Below are 19,293 nucleotides of genomic sequence, written 5' to 3'. Positions count from 1 at the left end.
TCATTAGTCTCACTTCCTCCTCTGGAGTCATCTGGGTTCAGTGGCCAGTATAGATCAAGACAACTGGAGGTGGCTTTGGATGCAATGGGAGACCTTGGCTTTTTTAAGCTAAAATCTTTCACATTAGTTTGACCTCCTTAGCTGTTTGACCACAGACAAATCCCTCTGACACACGGACAAAGCTGTGAATTTTAGCTGCCTCATCCACTACTTGGGGATCATAATACCTGCAAGCAGCTACTTCATAGGGTTACAAAACTCCCGCAGGGTAAACAAGCTTTGCAAACTTTAAAGCACATTACATATCAGTTATAATTATTAAAAGAGAGGCAATGTGACCAAGTCACAAAAACTTTGCCTGTGACACATAATGATTCTGTAACTTTGAGCAATTCACTCTCTCTCCATGTTCTAGGCATCTATCTAAAACTATAAGTTGCCAGAAAGGTGACAATCTGCATCGGTAAATGAAATTTCCCCATGTGGGATTTCTCTACACCAGTGAATTCACAGGTCTTGTCTCTCTATATTATTATAGAAAAACTATAGACATCTTCATATATTTTCTTGAAAGCAGAGAGGGTTTAATTTTTTTTGCCTTTGTATATTCATAAGCCCGATGTCTGATAAATAGTAGGAAATTCATGATATATTGTCCAACTGGGATCATCTCTTTGGCAGAATTAAACAATGGTACAAGCAGAGAAGAATGGCTGGGATGGTAGGTGATCTGGACAACTGGGGAAATTTTGAAAACAGTTTGGACTGGGTAGAGAAGCCCTGGAGTGATATATGTGCTATCTTCAAGCATTTAAAGAGTTATCATAGGGAAAGAGAGGTAAATTTTGCTTTTCATGACACCAGAAAGCAAAGCTGAAAGCAATGAGTTCAAGAGAAGCAAAATAAAGGGAGAAGAACCTAACAATCAGATCCATCTAAGAATGGACTGGACAACCTATGGTGGAAGGGAACTCCTTACTTTATTAGGTTTTCAAGCAATTTCAACCAATCAGTCAACAAGCACTTAAATCTACCTGCAGGGTATTGTACCAAATACTGGTAAAACCTACTTGCCTAGTTTAGTCCCAGTTCTCAGAAAGCATATATGTTAAGGCTGAATTAGCCCAGAAAGACCAGGCATTCCCACCCCATTCTCTGCTATTTTCACCCTGTGGTATAGTTAGAGTTAAGGGTTTTTGCCCCCTTCCTTCCATTCTTTATGCCTTATTAAATATTTTAGAGAAATGTCTCATTCCCATGGCTCACACAGTCCTACCAGCTCACCTCACTGGTGACAGGACAGCCACCAATTAATGCTATGTTAGCTCTTTGTAGAAAAATTTTTCTGCATTTGAGCCCTGTGTAGCACTGAGAGGTTGAAACTGATACTTTGCTGTGTCTGCTCTACAAGTCACAGGCAGCCCATGAAACTGCAGGATAATAGGGGCTGAATAATAAGCCCTCTTGGACAACTGTCTCCTCCTACAACTGCCATCCCTGTGTGTTAGTGTCCCTCTTAGGGAATAACTCCCTTCCTTTTTGCATGGCAGATACAAAGAAAGGTGAAAACACGGTCCCTGCTTTCCATTCTAATGAGAAAAACTACATGTACAAAATATCTGCACAGAATATATAGATTAGAGGTAATCTAAGTAATAGGGATCTTGGATGATGACTTGTCAGGAATGACCTAAGAGAAGATTCTTGCCTGGATGTGAGGTCCTTTCTACCTCCGTGATCTTTTAATATCTATAAAATCATAGTAGAATTAATGAATCAATCAATAAGTCTTTATTAAGAACTTGCCGTGCATTAAGGACTCTGCTGAAGACTGCAAATAAAAAGGAATAAAATTAGGGGGCAGCTAGGTGTCACAGTGAATAGAGCACCAGCTCTGAAGTCAGAAGGATCTGAGTTCTAATCTGGCCTCAGACACTTAACACTTCCTAGCTATGTGTGCCTGGGCAAGTCACTTAACCCCAAATGCCTCATAAAAAAAGTAAAATTATACCTGCCTTCAAGGAGCTTATATTCTAGCTGGTGATAAGTAAAGTGTCAACTGAGAAGTGTCCATACAGAGAGGTTGCAGAGAGCTTTACATGTTCAATTCTAGGCCCTAGAACTTGGAATTCATCTGAAAGTTTGAAAGGCAGTTTTAGAATAATTGAGGGGTCCTTTTAATATTGTCATCACCATCACCATCACCATCATCATCCTTATCAGGAAACTGATTATGATTTTGATTTTATAACACATTCCTCTCAACAAACTCAACAAACTCCCCAAGTTATTTCAGTCCAGGCCTTTCATTTCATTTCCAAGGTAGAAGGTCCTTTTACCAACCCAATCAGTAACTCATCTATCACTTATAGTTAAAGAGAATTGCCTGAAGATACTGAGGGACTAAATGATTTGAGCACCATTATAGCCAAGCTTTTTCAGTCAGGATTTGAACTCAAGTCTTCCCCATGCCAAAGCCTGTCCTCTATTCACTAAATTTCACTACCACCATCTTTCTTATAAAAGAAGTCAAAAAAAAAAAAAGTGGCTATGCAAAACTGTCATAAATTATACCAGGACTGACAGAAACAAAATCCTATAATCATTCAATCAACAACCTTTCATTATTTCACATTCAGAGCCTAGGAAGAAAAGAGCATTTATTAAGCACCTACTATTTGCAGGTACTATACACACACACACACACACACACACACACACAAAGATAACAGTGACCCAAAATAATACTGCCTTCAAAGTGTTTACATTCTGGGGGTCAGGATTGGGGGAGACAGAGTAACAATAATATAGGATCATGGATCATAGACTTACAGCAGAAAAGAATCTTAAATGCCATTTAATCCAATTTCCTGATTTTATAAATGAGGAAGATGAGATCTAAATGGCTCAATTGACTTGCCCAAAGTCATAAAATAATAAAGCTTAGAGACAAGATTTGCTTCCCAGGCCTCAATATTCAAAGTCAATTTTCTTTCACATGGATATACAGGTAGTTAGGGGACAGGACAATGAGGATCCAATCCTTAGACCATGAGCAATATCCCCTACCCAGTATCAACCCACTCCCCATGGAGGCTTGTTGAGTCACTTTCTACTTTTCTAATCAGCCTATACATTATTCCCCTGCAAACACTCTAAAATTCAGCCATACTGGTGCATTTGTTACTTTACATGGATTTTCCATCCCTTGTAACAAATTATCCTTCCATATCTAAAATGTACTTCCTTCCTATCTCCAACTCTCAGGGCCTTTGGTTTGTTCTAAGATTCTGGGCAATTATTAAATGGCTGAATATATTATGTTATATTATATCATATTACATTATATTATATTATGATCACATTAATATAATCAAATATCATTGTACCACAAGAAATGGCAATGGAAAAACATGTATGAACTGATTCAGAGAAGTGAGTAGAATCAGGAAAACAATGTATACAATAAAAACAACATTGTAAGATAAACAATTTTAAAAGACTTAAGTACTATGATCAGTTCAATGAGCAACAATGATTCCAGAAAACTGATGGTCCTCACCATTAAAATTTTTAAAGTGAACTTAAGAAAATAATAGTTTCAGATCATTTGGAAATGGAAGCAGTGAACATTAAGATCCAACAAGGACAAATCAAGAACCTGATTTCTTATTTTTAACCAGATATCCAGATTAATAGAATGGGGGATCTTATAGCTTTAGTATACCTGGATTTTAAGAAGGCATTTGATAGAGTCCTTCATGATACCTTTATGAATGAGATGGACAGATCAAGACTGGAAGATAGTAAATAATGATGACAATAACAATAACATTAGGGTTTGGATCTATGATATTAATGGGATAAGGAATTCCCATAAGAAGAAATTTCCTCAACAGGTCAACTTTTCCTCTGTAATCTCTAGTTTTAGAAAGTTGTCTAGCTCAAAGCTTCTTAAATTGTGGGATATGACCCCAAATGAGGTTTTGTAAATGAGTGTAGGGGTCACAGAATTATGATCCATTATCAGTAAGTGTTTGATTTGTATATCTCTCTTTTTTTTTTATTTAATAGCCTTTTATTTACAGGATATATACATGGGTAACTTTACAGCATTAACAATTGCCAAACCTCTTGTTCCAATTTTTCACCTCTTACCCCCTCACCCCCTCCCCTAGATGGCAGGATGACCAGTAGATGTTAAATATATTAAAATATAAATTAGATACACAATAAGTATACATGACCAAAACGTTATTTTGCTGTACAAAAACAATCAGACTCTGAAATATTGTACAATTAGCTTGTGAAGGAAATCAAAAATGCAGGTGTGCATAAATATAGGGATTGGGAATTCAATGTAATGGTTTTTAGTCATCTCCCAGAGTTCTTTTTTCTGGGCATAGCTAGTTCAGTTCATTACTGCTCCATTAGAAATGATTTGGTTGATCTCGTTGCTGAAGATGGCCAGGTCCATCAGAACTGGTCATCATCTAGTATTGTTGTTGAAGTATATAATGATCTCCTGGTCCTGCTCATTTCACTCAGCATCAGTTCATGTAAGTCTCTCCAGGCCTTTCTGAAATTATCCTGTTGGTCATTTCTTACAGAACAGTAATATTCCATAATATTCATATACCACAATTTATTCAGCCATTCTCCAACTGATGGACATCCATTCAGTTTCCAGTTTCTAGCCACTACAAAAAGGGCTGCCACAAACATTCGTGCACATACAGGTCCCTTTCCCTTCTTTATAATCTCTTTGGGATATAATCCCAGTAGTAACACTGCTGGATCAAAGGGTATGCACAGTTTGATAACTTTTTGAGCATAGTTCCAAACTACTCTCCAAAATGGTTGGATTCGTTCACAACTCCACCAACAATGCATCAATGTCCCAGTTTTCCCGCATCCCCTCCAACAATCATCATTATTTTTTCCTGTCATCTTAGCCAATCTGACAGGTGTGTAGTGGTATCTTAGAGTTGTCTTAATTTGCATTTCTCTGATTAATAATGACTTGGAGCATCTTTTCATATGACTAGAAATAGTTTCAATTTCTTCATCTGAGAATTGTCTGTTCATATCCTTTGACCATTTTTCAATTGGAGAATGGCTTGATTTTTTATAAATTAGAGTTAATTCTCTATATATTTTGGAAATGAGGCCTTTATCAGAACCTTTGACTGTAAAAATATTTTCCCAGTTTATTGCTTCCCTTCTAATCTTGTCTGCATTAGTTTTGTTTGTACAAAAACTTTTCAGTTTGGTATAATCGAAATTTTCTATTTTGTGATCAGTAATGATCTCTAGTTCTGCTTTGGTCATAAAGACCTTCCCCTTCCACAGGTCTGAGAGGTAAACTATCCTATGTTCCTCTAATTTATTAATAATTTCATTCTTTATGCCTAGGTCATGAACCCATTTTGACCTTATCTTGGTGTACGGTGTTAAGTATGGATCAATGCCTAGTTTCTGCCATATTAGTTTCCAATTTTCCCAGCAATTTTTATCAAACAGTAAGTTCTTATCCCAAAAGCTGGGATCTTTGGGTTTGTCAAAGACTAGGTTGCTATATTTGTTGACTGTTTTATCCCTTGAACCTAATCTATTCCACTGATCAACTAATCTATTCCTTAGCCAATACCAAATAGTTTTGGTAACTGCTGCTCTATAATATAATTTTAGATCTGGTACAGCTAAGCCACCTTCATTTGATTTTTTTTTTTCACTAATTCCCTTGAAATTTTTGACCTTTTGTTTTTCCATATGAACTTTGTTGTTATTTTTTCTAGGTCATTAAAATAGTTTTTTGGGAGTCTGATTGGTATGGCGCTAAATAAATAGATTAGTTTAGGTAATATTGTCATCTTTATTATATTTGCTCACCCTATTGTATATCTCTTTTATAGACTTATATGCCACGGTTGTGTAAAAATTTCTCATGTGAAAAGGAATCATGAGTGGAAAATTTTTTTCCCTGAGGCAATTGGGGTTAAGTGACTTGCCCAGGGTCACAAAGCTAGGAAGTGTTAAGTGTATGAGGCCACATTTGAATTTAGGTCCTACTGACTTCAGGGCTGGTGTTCTATCCACTGTACCACCTAGTGGCACCTGAGGGGAAAAAATTTAATAAGCTCTGGTCTGGAGCAGAGTTGTCAGACACAAGATCAACAATGTTCTAAAATATAGTGGAATAGATTAAAATGTTGAATTGGACACCACTGGCCTACAGCACTGAAAGATTACATGATGTTTCCAGGTTACACAGTCACAATATGTCAGAGGAAGGATTTGAACTCAGCTTTGATTTTTCATTTGTTTGCTCTTTCCTTCCTGTCTTCAAGTTGGCTTTCTCCACCATGGCTGAGGGTCTGCATCTCTGGACTTCACCACCATGAACCAGCCACCTTTTTGGTCAGGAACTTCACTTAGTCCTTGGGGTCTTCTGACCCTGGACCATTTCTTCATAATGCTAGACCCTTCTTCCACTGGAAAGTTCTTTCCTTCTCATTGCTATTGTTCATTTGTTTCAGTCATGTCTGACTTTTCCTGATTCATTTGGGATTTTCTTGGCAGAAATATTGTAGTGTACCTTTTACTTCTCAAGCTCATTTTACAGATGAGACACCTGAGGCAAACAGGGTGAAGTGATTTATTCAGGGTCACACAGCTAAAACGGGTCTGAGGTCAGATTTGAACATAGAGATTTCTGACTCTGAAATTTCTGATTTGGCTACTACATACTACCTTGTTGCCCCTAACATAACAGTTCTTATATAACAATAGTTGAATAATAATAGTACTTAGCAATAATAGTACATTACATATGTACTTGTGTATACATATGTGTGTGTGTGTGTGTGGAGAGTGAGTAGAGAGAAAATCAGAATTAATTGAATGATTGGACTCAAAGTGTAAGATTGTTTTAACACTGGAGGGAAATCTAATAGAACATGCAAGGATCAAGTATCAACCTTGATTTTTTTCAATATTTTTGATCAGTCACTTCAACATGGACACAGACTGAAGGCTGATCAAATTTGATGAAGACATGAACCTTGGTGAGCTTGTTACCATATTGGGAAACAGACACCAAAATGTTTTTTGACAGGATAAAACAATGGACCAAAAACCTTACCTGAAAATTACAGTCGTTTTCAAGTTAAATATGATTCAGTGGTAGGACAAAGCAGCCACAAAAGTTAATGAGATCTTCAGCTACACTGATGGAGGCACCATTTGCAAACAGTGGAAATAAAGTCTCACTGTCCCTATGCTCAGATCTCAGGTAGAAGAGTGTGCTCAGTTCTGGATAACATATTTCATCAAGTTCATTGGCCAACTGGAATACCTCCAAAGGAGGGGAAATGGGCTTGTGGGTAAGCCAGAAACTATCCCAAAGCGATTGAATCAGTTGATGAGGTGACTATAACAGGCAGATCAAGGAGAATGGTGCAGGTCTGGATTGCAAAGACTATTTGAAAGAACTGGGGATGAGTAGCTTGAATATGAATCACAGGATCTAAGAGGCTGACAGGGCACCAGAAACCATCTAGAACTCTACCTAGACCAAGAATACCACCTGAAAAGCACCCAATCAGTGCCTGTCCAACTTCTGTTGGCTGGGAGCCTCCAATGAGGAGGGCCAGCCATGTTTACCCCTTTATTCCTGTCTAGATACTGTTTTTGAGTCTCTGGAGTTATTTCTCCATCATGACCAGCAGGAACTACCTTCCCCTTCATCAACTTTTCAGCACTTTTATTATTGTCTTCTCTTACTTAAATGAAAGTTCCTTGAGGGTAGAGATGGTGTTTCTTTTTGTTTATATTTGTATTTCCAGACCTTAGCACAGTACCTGGTTCATAATAATAAACTCTAAAATGTTTGTTGACTTTGGCAATATTCTAATAAGGTCATATTGACTCTTCTATTCAGTAATAGAATATATATCCACAATTTTGTTAGTCTGACAATTTCCTCTACCAATGCATCAAGAAGCTTAGTAGATAAACTTAGAGAGCTAGCTGATCCTAAAATAGATTAAACGACATGTCTATGGCCACCCAGAGAATTAAATCTTCCTGACACCAAATTCTACTCTTTTATGTAATCCTGCCTCTGACTCTTCTAATTGGGTCTTTGTAAGACCAAGCTGGTTGATGAGTTCCTTGTTCATCCACACTTATTCCTATATTTTTAATTGATACATTTCCTTTTGACAGAGATGTTTCCCAACAAATACACACATGAAACCCTTAACAAAACATCCTATTCCAAGACAATTCAAGAAAACTAATATCTTGACTGTGACTGATAGTACATGTCACTTTCTGACTTTTATAGTTTATTCATTATTTATAGAAAGGAAGGATATTTGTTATAATTTTTATAGTTTCAAACCAATGGTGTTTCATTGTTATTGACCAATGTTTGTTTGCTCTACCACATGTCCTTTATTTACAATTGTTGTAGTCATTATTTAGTTATTCTCTTAACCCTCCTTTTTTTCTTTACCCTGCATCACATCCTCCCATAATTCTCCTCATGTTCCACTGAATTCTTCATATTTATGATTCCTTACAATGTAATAACATTGCATTACATTTATATACCACTATGTATTCAACCATTCCACACTTGTTGAGTATATATATATATGAAAAAAGCAGGAATATATATGTATATATATTCCTGCTTTTTTCATAAATAAGATACTACAAATATCTTTGTGTAGATATTTTTCCTTTCTGTTATTAATTATTTTGGGGGTGTAAATCCAGTAGTAGAATCACTGGGTCCAAGGTTATAAGCAATTTAGTGCCTTCTTGCATAATTCCAAATTGTTTTCCAGAATAGTTGGGCCAATTCATAACTCCACAAGCAGTGAATCAGCATATTTGTCTCCCCATAGCTCTTCCAATATTAAATTTTACCATATTTTGCCATCTTTCTTAATATGATGCATGTACAGTCTCATTAGGCAGCTACCTCCTTTCTTCCTCATTAGAATTATTTCTACTTTGTCTTCAGAATTCCATTATAATCCATGGCCTTGCTCCCTGCTCCCAAGCTCTGGGCCTGTACAAACCAACTTTAATTTTGGAAGGCTCTCAAAAAGGCCTATATCTTTGGCTCATTATTTCTACCACCCAAAGTGTACTCTAGATAATCTCTAACTATAGTAGGAATTTTATTATTTTTTTTCAATCTTGTCTGACTTTTCAAGACGCCATTTGGGGTTTTCTTGGCATAGATATTAGAATATTTGTCATTTCCTTCTCCAGTTCATTTTACAGATGAGGAAACTGAGGGAAACAAGGTTAAATGACTTTCTCAGTAATTGTCTGAAGCCACATAATGAACTAAGGAAGTTGTTTTTTTTAACTCCAGGCCTGATGCTCTATCCACTCAACTACCTAACTGGCCCATAACTTGTGATTAGGTATAATAGACACTCCCAATTCCATCAAGCACTCAATGTAACAAAGGCAGATGAAACACAAGATGGTCTTTATTTCATAACCTGTAAGAAGAATATGCAAAAAACTCACAGGACTCTATGAATAAATTCAAAAAACAAAAACAAATAAAGGTCTCACAAACAGACCTTGCAATTTTCTTCGCTCTCTGCTAAGTTCTAATTTTACATCACAATCCTAAAATACTTCTTAATCAGTGCACTCAAGAAAGAAACCTGAATTAAGAGTTGCTAAAAGGGCATTGCCCTTATATTACAGTGAAATAAATTTCTACAACAGAATCTTACAAGCATTTTCAAGACTTATCGGGTCACTCCATGGGTTATTCATCTCCCCAGAATGTAAGCATATTATTGGCTGCTATATACTCAACTCCCTTCTATCAGATGCATGCCATCTGGAACAACTTACAATTATAAGAGAGAATAAAGATCAAATCCTCTACTCCCTCCATGCTATAAAGTTAGTTTCTTAGTGCACTTCCAGTTTTGAAAACCAAGCTCTTCATCATCTCAGAGTCTCATTGTTCCAGAACATCCCTCTTCTCTCTAGAGTCCAAGTCTCTAACTATTGAGTAGCCATTCTGTTAGCAACTCTCAAGCTTTGTGCTGTCCAACAAATCTCTCCTTTACCTGAAAGGATATATTCTACTGTCAGAGGGCTCAAGAAGTTCCTGCTTTCGTCTGACTAGAAGAAAGAGGGTTCAAGAACAGTATTGTCTAGGAAGAATATTATCTTTTCTTCATCAATGTGAGTAAATGTATTAAAAATCCTGTTTCTGGGTGTATCTCTCATATTAAGAAAATTCATTCACAGGTATATGACTTGAACACAGAAAAGAAAAAGGAAGGGGGGGAAATGGTCCCAGATTTTCAATTGAGAATCATTTCCATCAACCAGCTTAAGGAATTTTTAAGAGGATGATTCACTGGTAGTACTGTGAGAACAGCCCTAATTACTAAGAAATGTTGTTTGCTTTAGTTTAGGGTCAGTTGAACAAGCCTTATCTCTCTTCCATGGGACAGCCAAGTGTCTGATGACTGATATCACACACCCACTGTTTTCTCTTTCCTAAGCTAACCTTCCTCATTTAGAGCTTCTGGTTGGTGCAAAGAGTACTGGGCTGAAGTCAAGATGCCTCATCTTCCTGAGTTTAAATCTAGCCTTAGACACTTACTGGCTGGGTGATCCTGAGCAAGTCACTCCACCCTATTTGCCTTAAATCTTTATCTGTAAAATGAATTGGGAAAGCAGTGGTAAATCACTCTAGTATCTTTGCAAAAAAAAAAAAAAAAAACACAACAAAAAATGAGATCATAAAGAGTTAGACTTAAGTGAAAAATGGCTGAACAGCAATGTTTTCATTTCCTTCAACCAATCCTCATATGGCATGTTGCCCAGCTCCTTCACCATGGTGGTTGCTTTTCTCTAATCACCCTCTAGCTCAGTACATCCTTCCTAAAATGGTGACACTCCAAAGCAAAAAACATTACTCTACATATAGTCTGACCCAAACACAAACATGATACTGCAGAACAAAGGCTCCCCTAAATCCAGAACTTATGTCTTTCTTAAAACAGCTGGTGGATCATTAACACAAAGGTAAAATATGTACTTTAGTAGAGATTTAAGATTTCATGATGTTTAATGTCTCCTCCCACTTAAAATCTATAAGCCTATGAATTCTTGGTCAGGATCTATTGACCCTGGAAAACATGGCTTTCTTCAGAACTATATTGTTTATTCTTTTTGGCCATGGCTTGGATCATGTTGCTTTCTTCCAGGAGTGTTGTCTCCAATAGGATCCATTAATTGCTCCTAATCTCCAGCATCCTTTAACCTTACTCCCTGCCCTTACATTATACATGAGTGCATTTCTTCTAGTTCTGTGCAGCTCCTTAATCATTATCTAATTCCCTCCACTGATGGCAAGGAGAGCAGCTGGCTCCATTTCCTGCTGGTGGGTCTGTTGCTGCTGCTCCCAGATCTGTTCCTAGCCTTGACATTTTCCCTCCTTGGCCTTCCGGGACCATTATTTATCGATTATGGTGACATGAGCTGTAAAGTTGGGACGGTTTGTATATCTGGGATGAACAGATGGAGAAGACCCAGTGGAATCCAAAAGATTCTGAGGAGAAAAAAAAATTTTAAAGAAAAGAAAAAATAACCTCACACACGCTGATGTGTCAGGGAAAATTAATCCACTGCTCAGACATGAAAGAAATATGTTCAATTATTTTTTATTGCATTTCATTTGAATGTACATGCCGTACTTAGCCGCCTGTGAGATCCCGGAATGCCCAGAGAGAAAGCACAATGAAAGACAAGGACAAATAAAACCTCGAGAAAAGTTTCTGAAATTGGAATCATTTAGAGAGAAATAAAAACTGGGCTGAAGACCAAAGAGACAGCTCAGGGCTGGGGTCCTCCCGGGGCAGCCGCCTCCATGTCTGGGCTGCAGTTAACAAGCCATGCTAACCCTCTGCTGAGCTGCTCAACTAGGCAAGTGAAAGAGTCCCTGGAACAAAGCTTGCCTAGCCATGGGGATGGAGACACTAATTCAGCTTCATGCTACTCCATTTGGGTAAAATACTTGTGTGCACACTGCATGTACTGTTCCTCCTTGGTTTTTTTGTTTTTTAATCCACATCTATAAATTCATCAATGTGTTGGAAATTCTATCCATTTTTACTGTTCCTCAATTTTAATTGAGTCTCAGAAACTGATATGGAGCACTGTCTTACTCTTATCCCACTATCTGCAGAGTCCCATTAACCCATAGTAGGCATTCATCTGATTTATTTTTCTGATAGTTTAATGTTTTGGTCAGGTGACTCATCAATAGTTAACTTAATCCACCATAAGCAAGAATCAATACATCTTATGAAATGGAGAAATATTAGAAACATTTTTGCTAAAAATTCATATACCATACAAGTATACCTACTTTTGTTGCTTTTGTTGAATCTAATAATTGGGCCTTTTTCAGAACAAGTGGATGTGTTTGGCTATATTAAAGTGAATAAAAATGTGTAAAACTAAAAAATTAGTTAACTTAAACAATACCTACCAAAAGCAAAACTTGAATTCAGTTTTGATAACATCCTGAGGGCCCATACCAAAGTAGAAGTTTCTCCTACTACAAACTTTTAGCAAATATAAAGTTTGTATCTATATTTCCATATTGTATTAGCCATATACTTCATGTACAATGACCCTGTGCTAGGAAGGATTACAAAGATAAAATGGGAAAAAAAATCCCTGACTTCAAGATGCTTACAATCTAATGGGGGAGGTGAGGTATGTAAATATCCGTATACAAGCAAGATTAAAACAGTATAAAAGATATAATCTGAGAAAAAAAAAGGTGCTAAGATTAAAAAGGACTGGGAAAGGATTCTTGCTAAAGATGAGACTTAGCAGAAACAAAGGCAAAGGGAAAGCAGGAAGTGAAGATGAGGGGATTCTTAGTCCAGAATCAAATTAATTTCTTCATTGATGAGGGTAATAGGACCTAGCAGTGAAAATAAGCCTGGATGGTGGGGAGCAGAGGAATTAATTAGCCAAAGGATAAAGGAGGCTCCTTGAGTAGAGTAGTTCAGGGAAGGAGGTGATAAGCTGTCCTGGGCATCCATCTTTTTCTCTCTTCTGAGGTTTAGGTCTTAATTTCCTTGTCTATATCATGAAGGAGTTAAATTCTGAGGTCAATTGAATTCAAGTCAACAAATATTCCTAAATGCCTGCTATATTCCAATCTCTGTGACCACAAAGACAAAACAGAGAAACAGTCCCTACCCTCAAGGAGCTTACATTCTATAAGGAATATATAAAATACATCTTATATATATTTATATATTATACATATATGTCACATATACATTAGACAGGTATATATTATGTACATGAATGTACATATGATAAATATGATACATATGTACTTATGGCTACATATACCTATATATATGTTGTTTCTCTCTTGAAATGTAAGCCCCTTAAAAACAGAATAATTCATTTTTTTGTATCCACAGAGCCTAGAAGAGTTCTTGAAACAGTGTAGCCATTGCATACATACATACACACACACACACACACACACACACACACACACAAGAAGCCTATTAATGGGGGAATGGGTATATCAGGAAAATGGTGGATTTATAGCTGAACTTAAAAAATAAGTAGGGATTTTCTGAGATGAAGGTGAAGAAAAAGGGTATTGTAGACATGGAGGACAACCTGAGCCAAGAGATAGAACACTGTGTACAAGGAATAGCAAGAGAGCCAGTTTGGAAGTACCATCATGTATATGTGCAATAAATCTGTACAAGCGGGCGGGAGCCACGTTGGGAGGGTTTTAAAAACCAAACATGCCAAATAAAAAAAAAAACAAAAAAAGAAGGGATAAGGGGAGGGACAGGGGAAGGAATAGGAATAAAAAAAGGATTTTGGGTGGAGGGAGAAAAAGTTTTAAACTGGGGGACAACAGCCCCTCCACTTTAAAGTTTAGAGCAGGTTTGAAGTCCACCTGGGATTCAAATTTCAACTTTTCCCCTGTTTAAAACCCACCCGCCCTTAGAGAGGGGAGAGAGAAAGGAAGAAGGAGAGAGAAGAGGGAAGAGAAGAGGGAAAAGGAAGGAAAGGAAAAGAAGAAGAGAAAGGGGGAGGAGAGACAGAGCAAAGAAAAAGGAAAAAAGGCCAGAGAGGGAAACAAAGGAAAAGGCAAAAGGAAATGGGAAAAGGAAAGGACAAGCAGAGGAAAGAGAGGGGAGAGAAGAGAAGAGAGAGACAGAGAAAGGGGAAAGAGAAGAGAGAAAGAAGAGAGAGACAGAGAGGAAAGGAAGAGAAGAGAGAAAAAGAGAAGAGAAGAGATGAAAAGAAGAGAGCAGAGAGAGAACAGAGGAAAGAGAGAAGAGAAGAAAGAGAAGAGAAGAAGAGAGAAGAGAAGAAAGAAGAGAAAGAGAAGAGAGAAAAGGAAGAGAAGGAGGGAAAAGAGAGAAGAGAAAGAGGAGAAGAGAAAGAGAGAAAGAAGAGAAGAGACAGAGAGAGAAAGAGAAAAGAGAAGAAAAGAGACAGAGAGAAAGAAAAGAGAGACAGAGAAGAAGAAAGAGAGAAGAGAGAGAGGGAAAAGGAAGGAGAGGGAGGGGGGAAAAAGAGAGGGGGAGGAAATGGGGAGAATGATGGGAATAGGAATGAATGGATGGAAAATTTACCGGCTTTATTGTCAAGCCCTGGACCCCATCCACCAAAAAGGGGGGCAGGCCCCCATGGAAAGGGGCCCACATTCTAAGAGAGGGAGAGAACACTCTGGGAGGGGATGTTTGGTTTCAGATCTCACAGGGACATTAAGAAACACACACCAATCAGGACAATGTCCTAGCCAGATGAAACAAGAAGCTAGAAAAAGATTGCCGAGGAACATAAAGAGAGAAGGGGGAGAAGGAGAAGGAGAAGGAAGAAGAGGAGGAGGAAGAAAAAGAGGAGAAGGAGAAGGAGGAGGAGGAGAAAATAAGCACAGTGCCCTGCCTGTGTGCAGAGCCCCCCTGCACGGGCACAGCGCCCTCTGTCTGTCTATGTGCAGATTCCCCCCCCGGAGGGGCACACCCCCTGTCTGTCTGTCTGACTGTGCACCCTCCCTCTCGGGGCACACGCTCTCCGCTGACTGTGTGCAGACAGCCCACCAAGGGGCAAGCGCCCCGTCTGTCTGTCTGACTGTGCAGACCCCTCCCTCTCCCCCAGGGGCACAGCGCCTCTGTCTGTCTGACTGTGTGCAGACGCCTCCCTCTCCCCGGGGCCAGCGCCTCTGTCTGTCTGACTGTGTGCAGACGCCCTCCCTCCCGGGGCACAGCGCCTCTGTCTGTCTGACTGTGTGCAGACGCCTCCCCCCCCGGGGCACAGCGCCCTCTGTCTGTCTGACTGTGTGCAGACCCCTCCCTCCCCTGCAGGGGCACAGCGCCCTCTGTCTGTCTGACTGTGTGCAGACGCCTCTCTCCCCCACCGCAGGGGCACAGCGCCCTCTGTCTATCTGACTATGTGCAGACAGCTCCCCCGCAGGGGCACAGCGCCCTCTGTCTGTCTGTCTGACTGTGCAGACCCTCCCCCCCCAGGGGCACAGCGCCCTCTGTCTGTCTATGTGCAGATTCCCCTCCCCCCTGCAGGGGCACAGCGCCCTCTGTCTGTCTGTCTGACTGTGCAGACGCCCTCCTCTCCCCAGGGCACAGCGCCTCTCTCTGTCTGACGTGTGCAGACGCCTCCCCGCTCCTGCAGGGGCACAGCGCCCTCTGTCTGTCTGACTGTGTGCAGACGCCCCCTCTCCCGGGGCACAGCGCCCTCTGTCTGTCTGACTGTGTGCAGACGCCCTCCCCCGCCCCCCTGCAGGGGCACAGCGCCCCCTGTCTGTCTGACTATGTGCAGACACCCCACGCAGGAGGCACAGCGCCCTGTCTGTCTGACGCGCAGAGCGTCTGTTTCCGGGGATGACCCTCGGTACCAAGCAGCCCCGTTAGGTGTCGGGGCAGGGCCGCCTCTCTACGGGCGCCGGGAGGCCTCTAGCACCGGGTGCGGCTGGGAACACGCCGCGCCACGCGCGCTGGGAGGAGGCCTCAGGGCGCGCGCCAGGGCGATCCCCCTCGGCTCCCGAGTGCGAGGCCGCGATCTCCGCTGGGGGTCGCCACCGCGGCCTGGCTGACGGCGGGAAGCACTGGCTCCGAGCGCCGGGAGGCCTCCGTGTGCGGACGCGAGCACGTGGGCAGCGGCCGCCGCCGGCGCGCGCGGGAGAGCCGGCCACAGGCCTCCTCCTCCTTCGGGGCCCAGCTCCGGGCCGCCGCCTGCCCGCTTCCCCGGCCGGAAGGAGCTCTCACGGGGCCGGGAAGACGGAGACTGGCGGCTTTCCCGGGTCCCAGGGCCGGGCCCGAGGCAGCTGCGGTCCCTCCGCTGCCCCACCCACGGTGCTTTGTCCAGATCTTTCCTCCGGCCGCTTTTCCCTCGTTTGCCTGAGGGACGGAGAAGCTGGAGGCAGCGGGGACCGGCTGCGCTCCTCTCGGGAGACCGTGGGCAGGAAACGTGTCCCGCCGTGCCTCCGGGACCGAGAACGCGGAAAGCCTGTGCTAGATGCATGACTGACTGAGGGGTGCGGGCCGGTTCTGCCCGGGAGAGCAACCTCTCAGAGCCGGCGCAGCGCTGATTCCATTAGACTGGAAGCTCCTCGGGGCCGGGATCGTCTTCCTCAGCCTTTGCATCCTCAGCACTTAGCAGGGGGCCTGGCACACAGTAGGAGCATAATAAAGGCTTATTGACTGACTAGTCAACACACTTTTAAGTGCTTACTGTATGAGGAAGCCCGTTTCAGTGAGCAGAATAGCCTGCCTCCGAGGCAGAAAGAGATCATAAAGAAGGGAAAGGGACCTGTATGTGCACGAATGTTTGTGGCAGCCCTTTTTGTAGTGGCTAAAAACTGGAAACTGAATGGATGTCCATCAGTTGGAGAATGGCTGAATAAATTGTGGTATATGAATATTATGGAATATTACTGTTCTGTAAGAAATGACCAACAGGATGATCTCAGAAAGGCCTGGAGAGACTTACACGAACTGATGCTGAGTGAAATGAGCAGGACCAGGAGATCATTATATACTTCAACAACAATACTATATGATGACCAGTTCTGATGGACCAGGCCATCCTCAGCAATGAGATCAACCAAATCATTTCTAATGGAGCAGTAAAGAACTGAACCAGCTATGCCCAGAAAAAGAACTCTGGGAGATGACTAAAACCATTACATTGAATTCCTACCCTATATTTATGACACCTGCATTTTTGATTTCCTTCACAAGCTAATTGTACAATAATTCAGAGTCTGATTCTTTTCTCACAGCAAAATAACGTTTTGGTCATGTGTACTTATTGTGTATCTAATTTATATTTTAATATATTTAACATCTACTGGTCATCCTGCCATCTAGGGGGGGGTGGGGGGTAAGAGGTGGAAAAATTGGAACAAGAGGTTTGGCAATTGTTAATGCTGTAAAGTTACCCATGCATAACCTGTAAATAAAAGGCTATTAAATTAAAAAAAAAAAAAGAATTTTGCACAAGCAAGAGAATCGTGTAAATAGCTGTGCCTCTATTGGATTTAACATATTTTTACCATGTTTAACATATATTGGATTACTCACCGTCTAGGGGGGGGAGGGGGAAAGGGGCTGGGAATTGGAAGACAAAGTTTTGCAAGGATCAGTGCTGAAAAATTATCCTTGCATATGTTTTGAAAATTAAAAAAAAACTTCAATAAAAAAAAGAATTTTGCACATTGATAAAATTCTATGGACAACCCGACCCTGCTAGTGAGCAAGACACTATGCCAAGTGCTGGAGTTACAAAGATGAGAAAGAGAAAAAGAAGCAGAAAAAGATGGAAACATTGAAATAGGGACAGAAAAAGAGAAAGAATGATTGGGAGACTCCCTGCCCTCAAAGATGGGTTCAGCCCATAAACAGATAAGTAAACATCTAACTAATTATTTATTGTATATTATTATATGTCACATCATTATTTTATTTATAAAATATTATATTAATATAATATTTGTATTTGTTCATTACATATTCATAGATTAATGTTAATTTGTTCATTACATATTCATATATTAATGTTGATGTAATCATATTGCTATATCATTAATTATTTATTATTCTAGTCCATTTAAGTACTTTGCATATATTATTGCATTTGATCCTTACAATTACCCTCTGAAGTAGGTGTTACTATTATTCCCATTTAACAGAGGAGTTCATTGTTACTAAAAGACAATTAAGGATATGCCCAAGGTCACACAGCTGGTGAGTGTCTGAGACAGAATTTGACCTGGTCCAGTCCAGTGCTTTATCTAGTACACAAAGCAAATACCAAATAATTCTAGGGGTGGGGAGGGGGCGGAGTGTGCTAATAATTCCCTGTATGGCTAACATTCATTAAGCTGTTTGCAAGGGCCATAGATTTTGCAAAGAGCCAAAGAGCATCCTGCCATTCCCAATGCATGTGTCTGAATGGGTTATATGTGATTTCACCCTAGCAGTGTCCTCTGTGTGTGTTCATTGTTAATTAAATGGTTCATCATTAATCGATTCCTGCCTTTTCTGGCTCCTCTTGGATAAATCAAATATTTTAGGGTCCCAAAGATACATGGAACCAAAGAGAACTTTGTCTGGGTAGGGGGTTGAGAGCTGTTAGTGAAACTGAACAATTGCTCGCAAATGAGAGACAGACACACAGAGACAGAGGTAGAGAGAGATAGAGTGAGAGACAGACAGAGACAGACAGGGAGACTAAGATAGAGACAGACTGAGAAAGAGATATGGAGAGACAGAGAGACTGAGAGACAAAGTGACAGAGAAAGAGAGAGAGAGACACAGAGAGAGAGAGAGAGACAGAGAGAGAGAGAGGGGGGGGGGGGAGGGAGAGGGAGAGAACAGAAACAGAAGGAGAGAAAGAGAGAAAGAGATTGACAGCGAAAGAGAGACAGAGAGAGAGAGAGAGAGAGAGAGAGAGAGAGAGAGAGAAGAGACAGAGAGAGTGACCAACAGAGAGACGAACAGACTGAAAGAGAAACAGAGAGAAACCAATAAGAGAGAAAGAAAAAGAAAATGAGAGAGGGAGGGAAGGAGATACAGACAGACAGGAAAAGAGGACTGCCAGGAGAGGATAGATCAATCAGAATTAAAATGAGGGGAATCCAAAATGTTTGAAATGTCAGATGCAAAGAACTCTGAGCCAAGCCTAGGCTGAATTCAGGACCTAGACAGATACCCA

The sequence above is a fragment of the Sarcophilus harrisii genome, chromosome 3 (assembly GCF_902635505.1).
Source record: "Sarcophilus harrisii chromosome 3, mSarHar1.11, whole genome shotgun sequence".
In the NCBI taxonomy this organism is placed as follows: Eukaryota; Metazoa; Chordata; class Mammalia; order Dasyuromorphia; family Dasyuridae; genus Sarcophilus; species Sarcophilus harrisii.
This window is presented reverse-complemented; position numbering follows the sequence as displayed.